At 35.1% G+C, this 25,000-nt stretch overlaps 1 protein-coding gene and 1 long non-coding RNA gene across 8 annotated transcripts in view; one reads left to right on the top strand and one right to left on the bottom strand.

Annotated features, from left to right (window-relative positions):
* LOC128248900 (uncharacterized) overlaps positions 1 to 25,000 on the top strand; it is a 105,354-nt gene that overhangs the window by 19,180 nt on the left and 61,174 nt on the right. The window lies entirely within an intron of this gene.
* Positions 1 to 25,000, bottom strand: part of LOC106879475 (uncharacterized) — a 419,118-nt gene that overhangs the window by 392,172 nt on the left and 1,946 nt on the right. For 2 of the 7 annotated variants that reach the window (XM_089358607.1, XM_089358608.1), the window contains exon 1: positions 6,480 to 6,805. The exons of 3 other annotated variants lie outside the window; for them this stretch is intronic. The gene's annotated coding sequence lies outside the window, so the exon portion shown is untranslated. Of the gene's footprint in view, positions 1 to 6,479; positions 6,847 to 25,000 lie in introns of those variants that run through there. 2 more of the 7 variants (XM_089358604.1, XM_089358609.1) reach the window with 2 other exon arrangements.

Here is a 25,000-nt window from a genome sequence, read left to right as displayed (position 1 = left end):
AATAAGAAAGATATGCATGTGTATGTGTAAATATAAATAGGGTGGAGAGGCTAACCTCATTAAAAATAATTTAGTTTTTTATTTATCAAGATGAGATATTTCATTGATAGGTCACTTGTAAAGGTTATTTCTACAGATTTTCTCTAGAAATTATAGCCAGCACTGATGAAAAATGGGTAGTAAGTGTAAACACCCATTACTCATTTTTCATCTGCAATCTCATTGTTATTTACATTAGATGTACTCAGATATGAAACTTAATAAAAATCAGTGCTGGTTATAATTTCTATAGCAAATCTGTAGAGATAACCTTAACAGGTGATTTAACAGTAGATCACAGTATTGACTTATTGGTAGACAGAAACTGAAAGAAACATATCGTGAATGCATGTATACATGTATGTGGACTTATACCTACACCTATATGTAAATTTACTTGGAATACATTTGAACTCTAGTCTTTATTCTATGAATGGTGCCAATGCCTTTAATCCTTATGCAAATAAATAGTACAAATATATTTAAATTTATGGATATTTAAACAAATGTTTAAATAAGACACTTGACTAATACTCCTGTTCTTTTTTCCTATTTACATATTAATGCGCATACCTCTTACTCCCATTTATAAATAAATATATATCTATATCTATCTATATATATATATATATATATATATATATATATATATATACACATATATATATGAAACCATCATTTAATGTCTGTCTTTCATTCTGACATGAGTTGGACAATTTGACAGGAGTTAGTGAGCCAGAGGTTTGTGCGAAGCTCTAAAGCAGTGGTTCCCAATCTGCGGTCCATGGACTCCTGGTGGTCCACAAAGGTAGTACTGGGGGTCCATGAACATGGTAAGCTGACAGACCTTTCAATATCCTGGGGTCTATGGGAAAACTCATTTAAATAAAAGGCGTCTTTGGTAGTGAAAAGGTTGGGAACTACTGCTCTAATGTCTACTTTGGCCTGGTTTTTCAACTAGATTCCCTTCCTAACACTAACGACTTTCCAGAGTGGACTAGGAGCTTTTTATGTAGCACTAACAAGGTCTACTTTGGTATGGTTTTTATAGCTAGATGCCCTTCCTAATGCCAACCCCTTTACAGAGTAGACTGGATGAACCACATGGTTGGGAAGCAAACTTCTTGATGACACAGCTGGATGTATATGTGTACTAATGTAAACTAGTGCATTGAGTTGCCTCCATTTTTGTCAAAAAAAAACAGCTTAACATTTCAATAAAAAGAGACCAATAAAATAAATTCCTAGACTGAAATAAGTACTAGAGTCAATAGGATTAATACTCCCACCAAAATAAAAACAAAGTGGTTCCTCAACATAACCACTATTTAATGACTATAGTAGATGACTATAAGAATATATGCCATAATTTCGTTTATATATGCTTACACATAATGTTTTCAAACAGCAGCATAACAGAGTAGTGATTAGCAAAATCATTAGAACAATGGATAGAATTTATTTATGACCCTTTCTATGTTCAAATCCCACCAAGATCAAATACCAATGAAGTATTAAGTTGGATTTAATATTTCCTATAATGTATCTTAGATGTAAATGGAATTATAATAGAACGGTAACAAGGGATATTGGTGTTTACTGAAAAATAATGACACACATATTGGATGTCAGAAAAATGTTTATAAATATGGCTCCTATTCTTCTAGCAGTTATAAACAGGAACATCAGTTAAGTGTTGTATTTTAATGACAGGCTATTACAATTAAAATATCTTAGAAAACACAATTCAGTACTGGTCTTACTGACCTAGCAATCTATAACTGCCCACACAGAGTTTGATAACAAAGAAAAATGTGTATTTATTAGACTGCAGCAGTAGTTTCAAGTTCTTTTCATGGTGGAAATAATGCACAGGCCCACCTATAATATATGAAAAAATGTCAAGAGTATGACTAAATTTCTTTTTCAACTTTAGTGTCTGTCAATCCATACAAAGTAAAGTTAAACTATTCAGATTTAATGTCTTGCAGGTAACAAAGCTAAATTGTAAACATTCTTTTGTAGGCGGGTAAGTTTAAATAACTATTTTATATTGCAATATATACAAAAGGACAGAAAGAAGATAGAAATAATTTCCAAATTTGTTGCATTTAGGTCAGTAGGCAGTGAGTAACAACTTGTAGAAAAAAGACAAAAATAAAAAATCTAAATTACTAAATCACTGTTGGGTAATATGTTTAAAGAACAAATTTTAGAAACTAGCCCGGGAAATGTAAATATTGTGGCTCCATTTAGTAAATGACTTAGTGAACTAGATTAAAATGAGATAAAATGCTAAAATGTGATCTTTTGAGTTTTCTATATAATATTACAACAAAGGAGAACAAACTCTGCCAACAATACTGAATGAAGTAAAAGGAAGATCCAAAATTTTCAGTATTTATGCCAAGGTACAGGTAATCATTTTCAAAAAGTAGACCACATAAGGCATGGTTCATCATCAGGCAGGCTACACTGCTAAAACAATATAAGATAATTTGTCAATGGCATACCATTCAGAAAGTCCCACAGACCACAGTTTACCCATGATTGATGTATAAAAGGAGTCCTTGGTAGTGAAAAGGTTGGGAACCATTGCTCTAATATCTATTTTGGCATGGTTTTTACAACTAGATTCCCTTCCTAACACTAACGACCTTCCAGAGTGGACTAGGTGCTTTTTATGTGTATGTGAATGTACTCCTGTTGTATAACAAAAGTGATTTTGTTTAATTTTTTTCTCCCAATCTTCTACTATAAAAACTTGTTTTTAAACTAAAAAAATAAAAGCGTGAAAATAAAATAAATCAGATGCATTTAGAAGATTTTATTATTGATTACTGACAATTTTTGTTTATCAACAATTATTTGTTTACGATTTGTATAGTTTGTTTCCTTTTGTCTTCCATATTATATGTACAAGGATCAAAATGCTACCATTTTCCCTAAAACTCTTCATGACATACAGTTTTATCTCCAATTTTGTTTTCATCTATACTCTCAATTATATTTAGTTACATTGACAAATTTTTTCAATCATCCAGATGAATAAACATTGCTGTGAGATGAATTTCCCTTAAAAGGTTTTTCACCACTGATATTTTACAATATAGGTTAAAACTAAGTGGGCCTACCTATATAAGTGTGCCCCACCAGCTTTGTTTCATCATAACCTTCAGAAAAATGGATGTTTTGTAATGAAATTTTCTACATGTACATTTCAGATGGTATAGATTCCAATTATCCCAGAATATTTGTGAAAAGATTTTCAGAGGTAGGGAGAGGAGTTTTGAATAATTCCTATCAGTCAACTTTGTTTCTTCACAACTTTCAGAAAAATGGATATGTTTTTAATGAAATTTTCTACAAATATCTTTCAGATGATATAAATTACAATTAGATCAGATGTTAATGTGAAAAAAAAAAAATCTGGTGGATGCACAAATATATACTGATACACCTCACATGATCTTTTCAAAATATCAAGTTTCGGATCTTTTTTAAAACGGGGGCCACATTTTTCATTAACGAAACACTTTGAAACTTGGAACACTGGTAGAATGTGTCATATAAAACATCTTTTTCTCTTAGTCTTCTTAAAAAAAAAAGAAATCCATAAATTATTCCATGTTAAAGTTGTCGTATTTCTGTAATTTCAACCAATCACTGACGTCCATTCAGCCGATATACATTAAGTGCCGACTACATAAACAAATGATTCTGAAACAATTAACCCTAACCCTAACTCTAACCCTAACCCTAACCCTAGGGTTAGAGTTAGGGTTAGGCTTAGGCTTAGGGTTAGGGTTAAAGCAAATTTAAAATGAAAAAAGCAAATAAAACGAAGAATCGTTTGTTTATGTAGTCGGCACTTAATGTATATCGGCTGAGTGGACGTCAGTGATTGGTTGAAATTATCGAAATAAGACAATTTTTTACATGAAATAAATTCGAATACAAAAATATTTTTCTGTTCTATAACACAAAATAGATAAGTATACGAAGTTTGAAAGTTTTTCGGTACCAAAAACACTACGTAAAACATTAATGAAAAATGTGGCCCCCGTTTTAAAAAAGATCCTAAGTTTCATTTTGCAGCTATATAAGTAATATGCATCAATATCTATGTGCATGTGTCCACCAATTTTTCTTTTTTTTTACTTTAAATTCTGATACAATTGTAATCTACACCATCTGAAAGGTACTTGTAGAAAGTTTCCCATTTTTCTGAAAGTTATGAAGAAACAAAGTCAGTGTTGGGGGGGGGGGGTGACACTTGTGTAGGTGTGACACTAAATGAAAACCATTTTAATTAAATACTTTAATAGAGGAATATGCAAATAAGTTATTACAATGTAGAATATGCTCTTCAGACGCATTCTAAAATATTTTAATAAATGCCATAACTGAACATGTGTAGCACTAGCCAACTACTACATTGCATTAATAATAAATTACCACAGCTATATTTAAATGATAAAGCAATTTATTTTCTAAAGAAAAATTTGAGTAAGAAAAATTTGTTTTGCAGGGTTTAAAAAGAAATAATTACTAAAAAAAATATAATGTATTGGAAACATGAAAATTTTCTCACTTTATATACATTAAATACAGAGTTGGCATTTCAATATAATAGAATTGGAAATTATCTAGTATGCAAAAAAAAAAAAAATTCAGATTTGCAGTTTTCAGGTAACTCATAAAAGGCATCCACTCTTGGGGTGGTTGGTGTTAGGAAAGGCATCTAGCCATGGAAAACAAGCCAAATCAGACTGTAGCCTGGTACAGCTCTCCAGCTCACAAGTTCCAGTCAAACCGTCTAATCCATGCCAGCAAGGAAATCACAAGATTCAAGTGGAAATTTGGGCATACCCACATACGTGTGCCCTCCAACCCAACTTTGTTTCTTCATAACTTTCAGAAAAATGTATACTTTTTAGTGAAATTTTTTACAAATACTCTTTAGATGGTATAGATTACAATTATATCAGAATTTAATATATATATATAAAAGAAAAATGGTGAGTGCAGACACATACATATTGAAACACACCACATATATATATATAAAAACATAAAAACTTGAAATTTTGAAAAAATTATGTGATGCTTGTTAATATGTACATGTACACACCCACCTTTTTTTTTTTTTTCTACATTAAAATTTTGTTAAAAATCACATGAAAAGTATTTGTAAAACAATTAAAGAATACCTATTTTTCTGAAAGTTATGAGGAAACAAAGTCGACTCATGATAATTGTCTCCTTCTCTCCGGAAAAAATTTTCCCAACACATTCTGATGTAATCAGAATCTACACTATTCAAAAGGTATGTGTAGAAAATTTCATTAAAAAAATATTCATTTTTGTGAAAGATATGAGGAAACAAAATCTGACAAACATACTTGTGTAGGTATGCCAAAAACGAAATAAAAGTAGGGATAGTGAGGGGGAAAACTGAAGGAGCGGCAAGAGGCAATTCGAATTTCCGTTTTTCAAAAAAAAAAAAGGAAATCCAAGGAAATTTGGAGGAGGGGGTGCATTTGGACATGCTGAATAGTAAATATTTCCACTTTCAGCTGATGATCGAAAACCGAAAGAATGCCTAGAAAATTCGACTATCGGTGAATTTCAACACTGATTTCAAATTTTGGCACAAGGCCAGCACTTTTGGGGAAGGGTAAGTCGATTACATCGACTCCAGAGCCCGACTGGTGCTTATTTTATCGACCCAGAAAGGTTGAAAGGCAATGTTGATCTTGGCGGAATTTGAATTCAGAATGTATAGACGGACGAAATGCCAATAAGCAATTTGCTCGGCGTGCTAACGATTCTGCCAGCAAACATTTTACAACTTAGAAAGAAAAACGATTCATCCATTTGTAAAGATAGTATTAAAAGCAAGGAGTATTCATTAATGGATCTTAGATTGTAATTAGATCCAAGAAAAAAAATATGAAGCCATATTATTGGATACTCACACACAAATGTATTTGCCTCTCTTGCTAAACTAACGTTATGCTGAAAAGAGAGCTCCACCGCACACTATCTCTAAGAAAAATGTCCGATAATCAAGGGAAAACGTTGTTTTGATTTTAAGTGGTAACCTTATCGCATATGCACTGTTGTAATCTGAAACTGGTCTCTGGAGATACAGAATGCATTGATTAACGTAAAGATGCAGTTGCAACAAGCTTTACTCAGCGTTAACTTTCGTGATAAAAGAAATTCGAAAAATATTTGATCATACGACTGATAAAAGAGAATTTTATGGATGGCTATTATGTATTGACGCTTCTGTCTGAAGGCTTGAACTGTTTATTTCTTGATTCGCTAAATTACAGAGTTTTCGTCGAATAATGTCAGGAAATAGAAGCATTTTTGAGCAAATTAAATCATTATTTTAAAATGTTTTGAAGGGATAAGATAGAACTACTTACAAAATTTCGTGAAAAATACCACATGCATCCTAAGAGTTAGTAACGAAACTGTGTAACCATTAAAAGGTGTGCCTGTGGGACGTTGGTGGCTATTCGATGTGAGAGACAACCATTCAAGAATAACATATGCACGAGATTTTAAAAGCGGAGCGATACAAAGTCGTCGAACCGCAAATGAAGGAACTACACACAAACGTAAAAGAGTAGTTTAAAAACGACGCAATTAAATACAATACGCTGTTGAACACACCTAGATATTTGTGGTAAATTAATGTACAGCTGTATAATATTGTTGTATCGTTTCATGTGAGCGGTTATGCACATCTATCAAAAACAAAGTTATCGTTGAAAATATGTAAAACAAAAATGTCAATGAATATTAATAAGAAAAAGAAGAAAGAAAGCACACCTACAAAATGCTTAATGTCGGTTTCTTAACATTGACGTCAGTCCATACGCTTTGTAAGAGGGTGGAGTTCATTAACTCGACCTCGGTAGCTTCTCACCCACCACCACAGCCTCGAACTAAATACCCAAGACGTTTTGTGACCTTCGCTCTACCAATCCTGCAAATTACCTGCCAAAAATGTTGAAACAATATCAATTTATCTTTAAGGATTTGCACTATTTAGTTCAAGCTCTTTACATTTTGAATTTAAATTCTGCCGAGGTAACTTTAACTTTCATCGTTCTGAGGTCGATAAAATAAAGTACCAGTCAAGTACATAGGATCGATTTAATGAACTATATCCATTCCCATGTTTGAGGTCGTGTTTACTTTAGAAATCAATATTAGATTCACTTTAAACTATTGCAAATCATAAACGTTCAATTCAAACCCAATTTGCCATAGTCAATTATTTGATCTCTCGTTTCCACTAATAGGTGCCCAGCCATATTGACTTCAAAACAGTAAATACCTACTGTGGTGTAATCACTTGCGTTTCGGCGTTTGCCACATTAAACTATCAAATAGAAATTTAAAAAAAAAACAAAAAAAAAATAAAGTGAAGCTAGTGAAAAGCTTCCATATGGCCGTCCGACCTACAAAAAGTAGCAACGAAACATCTCTTTAGGCCCTAGGCATGGACAACCTTTTTCAAGAAGCGGACCGCACGAGACATCTGACGTGTGATACCCGACGTACCCGTATAGGTAATATCAATTTGATGGAGGGAGTGAGTTAATGCGCAGGCACAAACATCTGATCACTATAAAAAAGTCATCTGTTCAAATTGTTCAGCAAGTAATTGTAGAACCCTCGACTGTTGTCTACAATAGGAGAGTCCACGACTAAAACAGTAGTAGCTGTCATTAAGAGAAAAGGATTTAAGGTGGTGAAATATAACTGTTTACAAATGTATGTACACATTTCAGGTATTGGGTGAGGGGCTAGCGAGGTGGTAGGTTAGGTGTTGGCAAAATTAAATTTGTTTTATTGTGAATATGACACATCGTTGCGAGTTTCAATATAGGTTAGGTTATATCCTCGAGGCAGAAAAAGGCTGAAGGGTTTGACGAGGATAAGTGCTAGATCTAGAACACATTGTTTTGAAGAGTATCTGTTATCTTTTACTTGTTTCAGTCACTAGATTGTGGTCATGCTGGGGCTTATTCGAACAAATCGCCCCCAGTACTTGTCTTTTTTAAACCTGGTATTTATTCCACCGGATTCTTTTTGCCGGACTGCTAATGTACGGGACGTAAAGACACCAACACCGGTTGTCAGTATTCAACTTATTATTTCCCTTCAAAACTAATGCCGCGCGGGCAAAATACTCTGGGTGTATACTCTGCGCATGTGTGAAAATTTTCGCGTTAGTAGGCCGCGTCAGTTCCGGCTCCCTTCTTGAAGAGCTAAGTCGATCAAATTCAAATCTAATATTGTTGGTCTCTAGTTACCGAACCTTCGAAGTAAGAGAACTCTATGTATACGACGGGCTTCTGTACAGCTTTTGCCTACAAGATTCACTCACAAATCATTGGCCGGTCCGACGCTATAGTAAAAGGACACTTGCCTAAGGAACAGTGTAGTGGGACTTATCCCGAAACAACGTAGTCGTAAGGCAAACTTCTTAACTATACATCTGTGCCAGCAACTAAGAAGGCATTTCAAAAATATTTTTGAGAATAATTCTCTTGTATACGGAAACACGAATAGTGCAAATTTATAATAATTTTTAAACTTGAAATTTTCTTTAATGTTACTTAAACACTACCCCATTTCTTAGAGTATATATATATATATACTATCGGGCGGCCTTTTAGCTAGCATATAGCTTTTAAGCAACTGGCCTCGAATAGGAAGATCTGCAAACAGATCTCTGACTTGTTTTGAAGAATATGTTGCAATTGCTTCCTCCAGAGTCATATCCCAATGATGATCATATTCGTCACTAAAAAAATCATGTAAAAAAAATCGCCGAAAACAATTGCAGTAATGAAAACATAGGAATCCAAAATTTCAGGATTGCAGGTCCGGATTCGGCCCGGGATGTTTTTAATTTACTCACAGAGTTGGCCTTTAGATTATAAAAATTGTTATCGTACAAAAAAATTTGTCGCAAAAAGTCACGTAAAAATATTGCCGAAAACAATCTAATGAAAACTTGGGAATCCAAAATTTCAGGATTGTAGGTCTGGATTCGGCCCGGAATGTTTTTAATTTACTCATGGAGTCATCCTGATTCCAAAATGGCATGATATGTTAGGCTACGACCTCGAGGAGTAAAGTTGAAAAAGTGTGACACACTGACATTCACATTTATTATTTTATATTATTATATCATATTAAGGCGGCGAACTGGCAGAATCGTTAGCCGCCGGGCGCAGTGCTTAGCGGTATTTCGTCCGCCGTTAGGTTTTGAGTAGAAGGGATTTATTACAGTTGAGGAAGTGTGACACACTGACATTCACATTTATTATATTAGATATGTTTATTTTGGGGATACTTTATGTCAATTAAAGTGTATTATATTTTATATATATATATGTGTATGTATAAATATATATACAGGGTGGCCCAAAAGTAAGTTTACAGTTATCACGTAGGTACTTTAAATCTCTTTTAAAACATTTTATTACATTTAAATTTCTATCTTACAATTAACTAAATTAGCATAGATTAATGGGTTCATATATCTTTATAATTAAGATCTAAACTGTTAATATATGAATTCGAAAGAGATAGCTGAATAACTGTAAACCTAGTTTTGGGCCACCCTGATTATGTATTATAGAAAGCAAAAAAAAAAATGATAGTGTTCAGTATGTTGGCCACAGTAATTTCTGTCAAAGAGACATGGTTAAACAAAGTTGTACATCATCTCCCTCTTCCTCTCACATATCCACTCTTTCTCTCTCTCTTATTATTACTCCCACCGCCACCATCAATACTACTATTACTCTTACCCTAGCACGAGGAATAGTAGAAGTGTCATTCAATAGTGAGAGAGGATGTCAAAGTGTGATACACTCACACACACACACACACACACACACACACACACACACACACACACATATATATATATATATATAAAAGGGTAAATATCTATTTACTCTAAGCACTGTAGAATAATAAATTTAGTAAATTGTCTGACCTATCGTAGTTAGAAGTATTCATCAACGAGTGGTCACTTTTATTAAACTTCAGGGAACGGGACGAAATAAGAGCAATAAATAAAGTGCATTACAATTCCAAAAGTGATTAAAGAAATAAAGAAAATAATTGTGGTTGAAAATTGAACATGTGTCTCAGAAGAGGTAAGAATATCGCAAGAGGTAGCTGTGTGGAAAGAAGCTTTGCTTCCCAACCACATGATTCCGGCTTCAGTCCCACTGCGTGATACCTTGGGCAAGTGTCTTCTATTATAGCCACGGGCTGACCTAAGCTTTGTGAGTGGATTTGGTAGATGGAAACTGAAAGAAGCCTGTCATATATATATATATATATCTATATATATACATGCGTGTGTGTTTGTTCACCTTCACTGCTTGACAACAGATGTTAGTGTTTTTATGTCCCCGTAACTTAGCTGTTCGGCAAAAGAGACCGATAGAATAAGTACCAGTCTTTAAAGAAAAATAAGTATTGGAGTCGATTCATTCGATTAAAATGTTGTCAAGGCGGTAGCCAAGCATGACCGCAGTCTAATGACTGTAACAAGTAAATGGTAAAGGATATCTACACTACGACGAGTCATTAGCAAGTTTTAAGTTGTGTAGTTTTTTTTTTTTTTTCTACGAAAAATACTGCATGCTACCTTGGGCATGTGCCTTCTACTATGGCAGGGGTTCTCAAACTTTTTGAGCCACTGCCCGGCTCATGGCCACATAATACCGTCAGCGCCACCACCCCTATTTTATATATAAATAAATGTTTTATATTTTTCTAATTTATATATACCATGAATCATTTGATATTAAATTTATTATGTAATTTGTATACAATACTATAATAATATTATAATAAATTCATAGCGTCCCCCAATTCACTGCCTTCCTCCCAACGCCTCCTTTTTCTCTACCACCCCCACCGCCTCCTTAGGCACCAGCGCCGACCTGGACGGTCTCAACGCCCTCGGGGAGTGGTGGGGGTAGCGCTCACTTTGAGAACCTATGTACTATAGCGTCGAGCCGACCAAATCCTTATAAATAGTGGAGGTTGAAAGACGGCAGAAACGTTAGCACGCCGGGCGAAATGCTTAGCGGTATCCCGTCTCTGTGAAGTTATTACGTGAGTTTATGTTAAAGTGTTTATCGAATTGTTGCCATTGTTGATTGAATTGTTGTTTGAATTGTTGCCGTTGCTGCTTTGTTGTTTTGTTTCCCATTGTGGGAAAATGGAGAAGGCACCGGAGGCAGGCCCGCGAGATAAAAGTGGAGCCTAGAAAGATGAAGGAGAGTGAGAAATTAATCACAAAGGAAGGAAACACTTTAAAGCTAACACCGCCTGAAGAGCTATCGGCCAACGTGACAAAAAGAACGGTTATATTTAAAACCACGAAGGCAGCCACGAGAAAGATAGAGATTGCACCAATAGAGGCCATAGAGGAAAGTGTTAAGAACATAAAAAGATTCACAACATACATTACGAGAAGGAGAAGATACGCCACTGTGGAGGTGCGCTTCACAACGGAGGAGGAAGCAATAAAGCACTCCACAGAGGCAATAAGGACAGAGGAATGGGTGCTCTTGCCTTCGTACTGCGGCAAACGTGTGGCCAAGGTGCGAGTGGGTAAGGTGCCACCCGAACTGAAAGAAGAATGGCTGATGACAGCCATAACGTATAATATGAAAGACGGGAAGATTCTGAAGGCTAGAAGGACCCAGAAGGTGAACTATTGGGGATATGGTATCGAATTAACGATTCAGGCAACAACGGAGGACTTGAATAGTGTGGTGGATGAGATTGTGCTGCCAGAAGATGTGAGACTGAGAGTTATTGTGGAGGGTAGGCCACATGAAGGCATGGTGCACCCAAAGAAAGCCACAAACAGAACAGGAGGAGAGACATGAGAGTGTGGACCAGGTAGTACAGAACAAGGCAACAGAAAAAGAAACGGAGAATGGATTCACTATGGTTAAAAAGAAAAGAAGGAGGAACGGAGGAATGAGTTCTCCGCCAGAGAAGCAGAAAAAGGAGAGAGAAGAGGTAAGAAAAGAAACTGTGAAGGAGGGCAGTAGGAAGGAAAAAGAAAGAAAAAAGAAAGTGGAGTTACCAGTGGAGAAAGAGTCGGAAACCCAACTGTATGAAGGTGAGATGGAGAGACTATTTATGGAGGAAGAAAAGAGAGAACTAAAAGTCCAAGAGAAAAGAAAGAAGATACGAGGAGGAGATGGAGTGTGACGTACCCAAAAAATGTTGAAACAGAGAAAAAGATAATCAAGTTTCATTCAATAGGAAGAGTGAAGGTGCCTTCATACGTCTACGCTGAGGATATGAAGGCAATATTGATTGAAGAGGAAAACTACAGAGATGTGTGGAGATAGCATTGACCCACCAGGAGTGGAGGTGGAATTTAAAGAGTTGCCACCTGTGGTGGATTTGAGAGATATCCCCTATGTGTGTAGCCCCTTGTGGGCAATAAAGAAATAAGAATCGTTAGCACGCCGAACAAAAATGCTTAACGACATTTCTTCCGGTTTTATATTTTGAGTTCTAATTCCGCAAAGGTCAACTTGCCTTTCATCCCTTTCGAAGTCAGTAAAATGAGCAGTAGGGTCGATGTGCCCCTCCCACCAAATTTAAGGCTTTATTCCTATAGTAGAAAGAAATATTAAATAAGTGAGTAAAAGCGAAGTTTTGTAAGCGAGACTCGAGCTTACTGCTTCTTACTCAGTAAGATGAACACGTTCACTAAGTACAGGCAGAGTAACAGAATGCGCTCTCAATATTATAGGAAAAGTCTAGATAGCTTCTTTTATTTAATAATCGTTAAATATTGAATATCAATCACTACTACATATTGATCGTGTCAAAATATAGCTACAAACTCCATTCAATAAGAATGTGATAATCAAAAACAAGTTTTAAACAATAGAACCTGAATATAATGCTATCTCTCGTTTCTGATTCTCTCTCTGCTGTATTTATCTGTCCTGGCTACAAATAAACCCAACGTTAAATTGACAAAAATTTTTTTTTAATTAGTGATTTTTGTTTCTACCTATTTTTATTAACAAGATAGCATAGGTTACAGCCATAGTTTGTAAGTTTGTATTCTTTCTTCACCACAGTGTTGGACAGGTTTAAAAGCTTAAAGCCATATTAATTTTTTATTAAACATGACAGTTTATCCGACCTCTTTTCAATTCTTACAGCTCATCCCCTGTTCCATGTTAAACGCTGCTCTAATCCACATTCTATGACGTATTTTCTATTTCTCTATCTTCAAATTAAACCGAAATATAGTTATTTGGTCTCTCCATTTCTCATTCCAGTTTCCAATCTCCCCCCCCCCCTTTTGACTGTTCATCGTCTCTACAAAAGCTAAAATGTATATTCCAAATGTGATCTTTAAAACTTACACTGGACTGTCATGAAACACCTATTTTCGAAGTAGAAGTTAATAGTTTCGAAAAAAATAAAGCCCGACAAATTCCATTTAATTGCTAATTCTACCAAAGCAACAAGCTGGGCATCGTCAAACATCATGGGCACGAAAAAAATAATTAACCATACGAGCAGTTTTTGCTCGAAGAACATTAAATCAACCTATTTTATGACAAAGAGTAATCTACTAACGCACTGAATCCGAAAAGATAATATCTTCCAGTATGTCCTTCAATGGTAGTGGTATGTAATTTTAAAGTTTTGATTCCAGGTTGAAACGTAACTTTCAGTTCATGTCGCCATATAAATTTGCAGCTATGTAACTCGTATTAACAAATGATTTCTTTTTACGACTTTTAACAGTTAGGGAGAATCGCATCTGGTAGAGTCAAAATATCAGTGGTTTGTTCTTTCATTTTCTGCACCCTTGTGAACTCACACTTCCAAGAGAGAGCGCTACTGTCCGCGTTAACCCTTAAACGACGGACATCATCAATTGATGGTTCATTAGATAACAGAGGACATCGTCAATTGATGGTTCATGAGATAACAGAGGACATCATCAATTGATGGTTCATTAGATAACAGAGGACATCATCAATTGATGGTTCATTAGATAACAGAGGACATCATCAATTGATGGTTCATTAGATAACAGAGGACATCATCAATTGATGGTTCATTAGATAACAGAGGACATCATCAATTGATGGTTCATTAGATAACAGAGGACATCATCAATTGATGGTTCATTAGATAACAGAGGACATCATCAATTGATGGTTCATTAGATAACAGAGGACATCATCAATTGATGGTTCATTAGATAACAGAGGACATCATCAATTGATGGTTCATTAGATAACAGAGGACATCATCAATTGATGGTTCATTAGATAACAGAGGACATCATCAATTGATGGTTCATTAGATAACAGAGGACATCATCAATTGATGGTTCATTAGATAACAGAGGACATCATCAATTGATGGTTCATTAGATAACAGAGGACATCATCAATTGATGGTTCATTAGATAACAGAGGACATCATCAATTGATGGTTCATTAGATAACAGAGGACATCATCAATTGACGGTTCATTAGATAACAGAAGACATCATCAATTGATGGTTCATTAGATAACAGAGGATATTATCAATTGATGGTTCATTAGATAACAGAGGACTTTATCAATTGATGGTTCATTAGATAACAGAGGACATTATCAATTGATGGTTCATTAGATAACAGAGGACATTATCAATTGATGGTTCATTAGATAACAGAGGACTTTATCAATTGATGGTTCATTAGATAACAGAGGACATTATCAATTGATGGTTCATTAGATAACAGAGGACTTTATCAATTGATGGTTCATTAGATAACAGAGGACATTATCAATTGACGTTTCAAAAGTTTTACAGGAATACAGCCATTAACAAAAGAAAGCGAATATTTTACAGCACTTTTTAATAATGGGATTGTAAATTTTACTGAGCGAGAAACTAACAATTATATATAATAGTTTTTGTATTTATTTGAAATGAAAATAATTATAAAAATTATCCTTAAGAAAAAAGATATCGTTCGGTTTTTTTTATCCGTTTGGCATACACATTAATGCAACTCTTTCCCACCGTTTACGGGTTAGCCTTTATTCTAAATTATTCTTGAAGCCACAATGAACTGTGGCCACGCTGAGAAGTGCCTTGAAGGCTTTTAGTTAAACAAATCGACTCCAATACATATTTTTTAAAGCCTGGTACTTATTCTATCGGTCTCTTTTTCTGTACCACCGCTAAAGTTACGGGGACGTAAACAAAACAACACCGGTTGTCAAGTAGTGAGGGTACATATAGACACGTACGGATATATATATATATATATATATATATATATATATATATACGCGTAGACACTTACATAAGACGGCCTTCTTTCATTTTCCGTCTCCCAAATCCACTTACAAGGCTTTAGTCGACTCGTGGTTATAGTAGAAGACACGTGCCCAAGGCGCATGCAGTGACACTGAACCCGAAACCACGTGGTAGGGAAGCAAGCTTTTTACTACACAACCATGCTTAGATTTGAAACTGCATTAGCTCAGTAACAAGAAATAAGCTACAGCACATCAGGTGACTTGCCTTGAATTCTGACTAATCATATTTCAGCTGTGATCGTACGATGTCGAACGGAAATTTTCATAAGTTTCCCGTCAAAATATGGTCAGAAACAGAAAAGCGCGAGAAAATCAGGGTAGAGGAACGAGATGCACGCGCAGCAGAGATTGAGAAGTCCAGGTGAACAGGATTCTTGGTCGCCTGCTCGACTGCGGGTTAGAAAAAAGACACCTCGTCTACAATGAACATAAGATTCTTATTTCTCCAAGCATGTACACAAGATATTCTTAACACTCACCTCTCGCCCTACACGAATATGTAGTTATCTAATTCTCGACCAACATACGAAAGTCACTACTAGTAATGAGCGATACAGCCTCCGACAAGTAATTATTGTACGTATTGCATAAATAAATGGTTTCCTCAAAAGCTTCAAATGGACTGGTTTTAATAATTGGTAATAACACCCAGTCAAACCAAAATATCTATAACCCATCTAGCTAGTCCTAAAGATGATTTGCTTAGAATTTAGGAAAACAAATCAAAATTATATTTGAGAGATTCCGAAAATTGTTTACAATTTGATATCAATAAGATGTTTAACACACACACACACACACACACACACACACACACACACACACACACACACACACACACACACACACACACACACACTTGTAAAGTCCTCTTTTCCTCTTTCTCAAGGGTCGTTGCTCGCGAAAAGATAGATAAGTGTTTTCTGAAATAACTAGAGGTTGATCAAAACGTTGTGAGTGGAATTTGAGAGACAGAAACTGGGTGGAAACCTGTCAAATGTACAATTCGTAGCCCTTCAAGTGAGCTTCGTAGGTTGTCACAAAATAAATAAATAAATACATCGTCAACGAAGAATTTTTAACTGTATCGCTATCGCAGATAATAGATTAATATTTGGTTTATGTGTGTGTAAGGAGTATACACACACATACACACGTATCCGTATATATATATATATATATATATATATATATATATTGTTACGAACTCCCGCGCGGAGCACCTCAACGAAGAGAAAACTCGCGCGCGCGAACGTCGACGCTCAGTGAGTCGGGATGCTCGCCACGACTAAGCCCAGCCGGAGCATGTAACGATGACAACAGGCAAGGAAGAAGAAATAACACGGACCATATGTTGCGTAGTGAAACTAACTTTTTTCTTTACATCACAATACAAAACAGAGCATAACAATAATTCATAACATAGTACTTGCTTCTGAAATAACATGTAACAATAGCGTTTCCAAGCACATGTAACAATAGCACATGTAACAATAGCACATGTAACAATAGCACATGTAACAATAGCACATGTAACAACAGTCTCCAAGCATTTAACATAATCAAAGTTTACAATCAAAGTTCGTGTATCGAGAGTCAATTAAAAAGTTCTTTTACTTCTTTGTTTTTCTTTTCCTTGAACCACATGTAACAACAAAGTTCTTTTTCTTTTCTGCCAGTTAACATCACAGTTAACAAAATCTCTTTTTCTTTTAAAACATGTAACAACAAAGTACATTTTTCTTTAAAGAATATTTAAACAAACATTTACCGTAACCAATTCAAATCTCCCACTACAATCCACAAGAAGTGACCAACGTAGTCTACTACAATCTTTTGCCTGCCACAACAGTTCCATCTCTCTGTCCCTCTCTCTCTCTCAGACTCTATCCATTTCTGCTGACTGGTACCTTCTGACAATAGCCTCTCTCTCTTAGCCTCTTTCTGTCAGACTCTCTGTTCATCTTGCTTCTCTTCACTCACTGCTGGCTGTCACACCGACTGCGATTCCATCTGGCTCCTCTACTGGCTGCTGGCCTTTACACCAAACCGCGCTTACACCAACTGCTTGTCCATCTTCACTGGCTGACCGCTTACACCAACTGCGATTCCTAAAACTATCCTACCGTATTTATGACAAATACCGTAGCCAACAGTGCTATGTTACACCCCCCACAGCTGGGTCAGTTTAGTACAGTTCCTACTTGTTTTTCTAAACTTTCGGTGACCGGAAAGGGTCAGTGATCACATACCTACGCTATAAATAGCTGTGCTTGTTGACAGGACAAAGGAAATACCATTGTCCTCAACAACCAGAATACGGTTTCAAACCCAGCTCGGGAAATAGGGACATAACGTTATTTTGCTTTTCGGCGGTCCGTATCAATATATATATATATATATATATATATATATAGGAGCATCTGTAACTTAATGCAATAAAGTATTCCTTGATATTCCGTTGAGGTTGAACATCTCGAAGCACAAAACACCAATCGCAGGGGTTCAAAGAGCCAAAACAGTGAAACGTGCGTGTGTTTATCCTTTTTTTTCTCTCACACACAGATACACGCGTGCGCATTGCGGTATTTGATATTGCCCAACTTTACAGAGAGTGTCAGAAAAAGTCTCAAAATCAATGACGTTATCCTTAAAGGTACGCTCCTATGCAAAATTTAAGATCCCTAGGTGCAAAAGTGTGGCTAACAACTTGGAATAAAGAAGCGCATATACATCGGAATTTCTTGTGTCTTGGTATTTCAGATGGTTCGAATTGAACTTCACAAAAATAATCAAATAAAGAAGCTAATATCAAATAAAATGAGAGAATATTTTAATCTTGATTTTAAAAAAAAATTTTTCAAGCAAATATCAAATACATAACGTAAGAGAATATTCTAATCTCGATTCTTTTTATTATTTTTTTAATACTTTCCCCCAAAATATTGTTGTAATTTACATATTTACTACAAATGAATTTTTTTCCTAATCAGTAATTTTTTTGTGTTTACTGCAGTTATTGGATACATAATTTTTCTAAGACGATTGAAAGTATCAGGAAAAATTAAGTCTATCAGAAAGATGTTTTCCTATTCCTCTTGATGCATTAAGAAAGAATATTTCATTATTTTTTGTTGAGAATATAGTCAATAATTATGACAAGGGCTCTTTTTTTATCATTAACTAGCTTAGGTATATTTTCAGCCATAAATGTTGCATCATAACAAAATTCACATTGAACTTCATTTGGTGGTTCGTTTTCTTCAGACTGATTACTCAAGATGCATGCATTTCAACGCTACAAAAGTGCGAGCCCTCCGTTATCAGCCCACAAATCACAACTAGAATACATAGGACTAGAAGGTATTGCAATTTCGTAGTTACAACCAGCTTGTGATCCGAGAGTCCATAGGAGTAACGTTTTGTCACTTCATATGCAACTTATAAGATAGCAACAGTACCCAGGCGATTGACTAGCTGGATTCTGAGATCATTCAGAAAGAAAAAACAACACAGGTAACTATGTGGGTCCGATGGAAGACATTTGCTCTCAGTCGCCTGGAAAACTGCTCCCAGTTATGGTTATCATATAATATCAAACTAATAGGACAGAAAGAAACAAACTAACAAGCAAACAAACAAACATAGTCTTAAAGAGAGGAAGTATTGCAGTGAGAAAAAGAAAGAGAAAAGATACATAAAACAGAAAGAAAAGGGAGAAAATCGGTTGAAAACTGTAGAAATGTATACGTACTTCACACACACAAACATACACACACATCCTTTGTTTTATATATATATATATATATATATACATATATATATATATATATATATATATATATATATATATATATATATATATATATATATATATATATATATATATATATATATATATATATATATATATATATATATATATACACATTACACTTCATGTAATTCTTGCGTAAAGCTGTCCTTGCGTAATTCAGTTTTACATTCATCATTGCAACATGTGTAAGGATGCTATAAGTAAACGATTCCAGATGAAATTTTCCAGTCTTGTTTTTCTTTCCACAATCTGTGTTGGTTTGTTTTCCAACTGCTGTTGGTTTGTTTATGTCCTCGAAAGTTAGCGGTTCGATATAAGAGACGATAGAATAAGTACCAGGCTTTACAAAAAAGTACTGGAGTCAATTTGTTTGACTAAAATTCTTCACGGCGGTGCTCCAGCATGGCCGCAGTCCAACGTGTAGAAGATAAAGGAATAGATAAAAGATGTGTATGTATGTATGTATTTATGTGTGTACTGATAAAAATACAAATACAGAAACCGTAATTGGTATTTTAAGCTTTATAAAACATACACACGTTACAGTAAATCTATTGACAAGATTACACGATCGTTTGGTGAAATTGCCTAATCTTATCAAATTACCTCGTCGGTGTTCTCAGCTAAAATACAAAATAGTGTAAGGTTTGCTCTAATTCCCGTGGTGCAAATTGCTCACAACCTGAATGACGTGGCAGGATATTGAGCGATAGAGTACTAGGTAGTAAATAGAAGGTACAAGCTCTGTCGTACTATTTAACATCCTATATTCCGCCGCACTGTCAATGATATGAGTAATTTGCATAACGGGTATATATATTAGAGCAAACTTTGTACTTTTCGCTGAAAACAAACAGGTGAATCGATAAGATTATGCAATTTCACTTAACAATTGCATAATCTCGTCAGTTGATTTACTGCTTAAAATACCAGTTGTGTTTTCTGCATTTGTTATAAATACTATTACGTGGTTTGTACTCCGCACATTAGCCTACATCGTGGTCTTACTGCTATGGGTACAATAGTGGAGTGTAAGACTCAATACAGATCTCTAACTTTTGGTTATATGTCACGCTTTCCAGCGTATGTATATATTGCCCGATATAGAAAGCAGTAGATACATGCACTTTCCCTCTCACTCTCACTGTGTGTGTGTGTGTTCGTATGTATGTATGTATGTATGTATATATGTATATATATATGGATGTGTGGCTAAATATATATAGACAAATAAATGTATATATACATATTTATGTGTGCTTTTATGCGTTTATGTATGTGTTTATTTCTATATACACATATATCACACACACACACATATATATATTAGTAAATGGATTGAGCAACACGTTTTATTGCATATCACTACAATTGTTTCAACGTCGATTTGCTGAAGCATTATATAAAATATAAATTACGACATCTGGTCATTTGTGTTTGCCCATCTGAAGAGGCTAAATTCACCAGTGTTGGTGTAATACTGTAATAATAATAATAATAATAATAATACACACGCACACGCACACACGCACACGCACACACACACACACACACACACACACACACACACACACACACACACATATATACGAAGAAAGTTATCAAACCTAGTTGAAAATTAAATATACTTTAGACAAAATTCCGTTTGGTCGGTCGCTCGAATAGATGCACGCAAAACTGCTGAAAACCTCAGCTACATATATTTAGTAACTTATATTACTGTATACAATAAACATTGTTTTAAATAATCCACCCAGTGGGGTGCGCACTCAGAGTGTAGTAAAAGAAAACTTCACAGAAAACGAACGTTTATCTCTTATTTTAAACATAATTAATCAAATTGAAGTAAATCAAAATTAGTATTAGTGTAAAATAACGCGTAAGCTTCTCAGCACCCCGTATAGTTATCAATAATATTAATACGCTAACTTTTTGATTTTTGTACGTACCTGATGTGTGTGTCACACTTACTTCAAAGAAGTGGCAAAGCGAGAGAGAAGAGGACAGAGAGGAAGTAAGAGAGCGAGAGAGAGAGTGAGAAAGAGAAAGTGAGAGAGAAAGAGAGAGAGAGAGTGAAAGAGACAGTTAGTGGTGACGGCGTTCCTTTTGTGCTTTTAAATGTTTATCACACCACAAAAGAAGTAGATACATAGATACATATACACATTGCTTAATCAAAAGTAGGAGAGAAGAGGGACACAAAGGAAGTGAAAAAGAAAGAGAGAAAGTGAGAGAGACAGTAGATACATAAATCCAAAGAAAAGTTCATACATAGATACAAAGATACAGCAAATATTGGATCTCAATTTCACTTTTCATTACTACACGAGGATAAAATTAACTCACAGACATGCATGACATTAACGTAGTTCTCAGGGAGATTCAGCCTCACACAGAATATGACAAAGCTGGCCCCTTTGAATTACAGCTTGAACTCGAGACATATATATATGGATGTATTTGTGTGTGTGTATAGTTTAGGTTAGTTATTACATGTTTGCAATGATAAGTGTCGCGTGGTGGAAATAAACGCAATTACCAAACTTTCATTCGTAAATCCATTTATTATTTCGTTCTCAATATTGGTGCGTTTGCCTCCCTGTAATTTAGCTGTTCAGCAGAAGAGACTGATACAATAAGCACTAGGCTTAGAGGGAATAAGTCCAGGGGTCAATTTCTTCGACTAAAGGGTGGCGCTCCAGCATGGCCACTGTCAAATGCCTGAAACAAGTAAAAGAATAAAAGAATACCAGAAAACCATTCCGTACCACTAAACCAAGAAGGTTCTTTGAATATGTACGATATATTTTAAGGTTAAATAGTAATTCCGTTTACGTTTGTGTAACAGATATTTTGGCTGGATTATAATAGTCATTGGTGTTACATTACTTTCTATGTTCTGTAACTGTCACAATATACTTTTCTAGGCCTGAAATTTTTGTGGGGAAATTTTTTATTAGATCGACCCAGTACACATCTGGTACTTAATTTATCGACCCCGAAAAGACGAAAGGCAAAGTCGACCTCGGCAGAATTTGAACTCAGAGCGTAAAGGCAGACGGTCATAATATACAAACATTTCTCATGGCACCAGTCCAATGTTTACAAATGCTTACATTTATTGTTTTCCGTGAATTTTTCACGGGTCCAGCTATTTGATTATTATTGTACATTCAACTAAGTTAAACTATATTATTATTAATCAAGAATCAACACAAAATTCGCGCAATTTTAAAAGGAGTAATACGAATGTCTTACAGAGAAGTGCTAAACTCCTGGTTTTTGTCGGACCCAGTGCCATCCATTTGTTTGTGTCGCTACTAACTTCGATGAAATTATGAACGTCACAATATCCTATTTAGTCTTTTGTCAGGATCACATGCTTCAAGCCTTAGCTCAGTCCTAATTGAGACGACCTATGATCAAAAAACATTACAGTCGTGACCATTCCATCTTTCTATATACCCGGAGTTATATTTTTTTGTACGTGCCTTTCATTTTTATTTATTCTTTTTAACCCTTTTGAGACAAACCCGCCTGAAACCGCCTCTGGTTCTATGATACAGACTTCCTGCTTTAAAAGATCTTAATCAAATCCTTCCATCAAAATTTCATATTAATCTATGTTCCAAACACCAGCTTAATAATGACAAAATTATTTTAATAAATTCTTCATTTTATTTATTTTTCCCTCCCCCCTCATTCTTTTACTACACTTCACCTTCCTCGTTTGGAGTGTGCAACCAACCGTAACTTTTTCATTTTTTTCCTCCGAAAAATTTATTTTTGAACTATGTGTTTTATACATAAGAGATTATAATTCTGATATTTTTCTTCCACACATCTAATTTTTCGAAAAAAGATGAAGTGACGATATATAGAAGTGCTTATTCCCAAAGTCCCCCTTTATTACTGGTTCAGTGAAATTTATGGAAATGATTGAATAATAATAATAATAATAATAATAATAATAATAATAATAATAATAATAATAATAATAATAATAATAATAATAATAAGCAGCTGTTGTAGATTGGACAAAAACTGAATTAGCAAACTAGACAGAAGAAGTAGGAAGGAATTCAATACGAATGGAGGACTCCACCCAAGGGCAGGAGTAGCAAGATTATACCTACTTAGGACGGCAGAAGAGGATTAATATCAGTAGAAGACTGCGTTGAGTTAGCAAAAGTAGATATAGACTCCTATGGAGGTAATAGTGAAGAAAGTTTATTAAAAGCTGCTAGAGTCACAGCAAGACATAAGGAAACCAAAAACCCAAACGAAGTTAAAAACCAGAAAAAAGTACAGAAATTATCTGACTGGCAGGAGAAGGCGTTGGGTAGATTTCCAAAGATACTTGCAACAAATAATAGTAGTTATACATGGTTATGGTTGCAGAAAGGAAAGCTGAAGAGGGAGACAGAAAGCTTGTTAGTAGCTGCACAAGATCAAGCATTAAGCGCTAATTGGATAAAAGCCAAGGTAGACAAAAAAAAAAGGAGGTTCCCAATGTAGGTTTTGAAAATCAAAAGAGGAAAGCGTTATTCATATAGTAAGTGAATGTAGCATGCTGGCACAGAAAGAATACAGGAAAAGACATGACAATCTAGGGAGAGCAATCCACTGGGAGCTATGTAGAAAGCTAGGATTTGAACATACTGATAAATGGTATGAACATGAACCTAGTAAAGTACTAGAAAGTAAGAAATACAAGATGTTGTGGGACTTTAACATTCAGACTGACAGTATAATAGAAGCTAGAAGGCCTGATTTGGTAGTAGTGGGTAAAGAGAATAAAAAGTGCTAGATAATTGTCTTTACAGTCCCAAATGATGAAAAAATTAACATGAGAGGTATAGAAAAAATAGAGACTATGAAAAGTGCGGGTAAAATATATCCCAGTAGTTATAGGTGCATTAGGAACTATCCCTAAAGATCTGAACAGATGGATAGAAGAAATAGGCATAAAACCCAGTTTAGTACAGTTCCAGAAAACAATGTTATTAGGGACAGCTAGGATACTTAGGAGGGTTCTTGGCATCTAAGGTTACTTGCAGTAACCCAATAGAGGGGACGGGGGCTTGCCATCTAAGGTTACTTGTTGTAACTCAATGTTAGGATTCTTTTCTATTCCAACAGTCTAATCTGTTGAGCGTATATGAAAATAATAATAATAATAAATTAAGAAGATCAAATCTAGAGAGAAATAAATTTGAACACGAAATCTAATCTTCGTCTAAGAACCCAGACGAGTTCAGATCTAATTATAAGACGTTTTCATTCAAAATAATGATTTGTGTATTCAATTAACAAACTAACCATATATTGAATCAATATAAGTATGGAGACTGATATTGGCTTATAGACTCCGTAGTGATTGAAAGGTAAAGACGACGATCGTAGGGTTTGAACTAATTGTCAAGATAAAATCACGTGTGATTAGAATGTGAGAGGAAAAAACTACAAGACGGATTCTTCAAGTCAAGCCAACTAGTAAGAGACCTAGGAGTAGACCAAGAACGAGATGGTTGGATAATATCCTTAATCTCAATTGGTCACGCTTGGGATAGGACTCTATGGAGGATGTACCTAAGGACTTTACCCAATGACACGGTTGGATAGGTGGGTGGATGGAAAATCTCTAGACAAGTATTTCTAAAATTGTGCTCCGTGAAAATTTCTAGAAATCTCTAAAAGGTA

This window comes from Octopus bimaculoides, chromosome 10 (genome assembly GCF_046866305.1).
Source record: "Octopus bimaculoides isolate indiv1 chromosome 10, ASM4686630v1, whole genome shotgun sequence".
NCBI lineage: Eukaryota > Metazoa > Mollusca > Cephalopoda > Octopoda > Octopodidae > Octopus > Octopus bimaculoides.
Note: the sequence above shows the minus strand (reverse complement) of the source record. Positions and strands in the feature narration are given on the sequence as shown.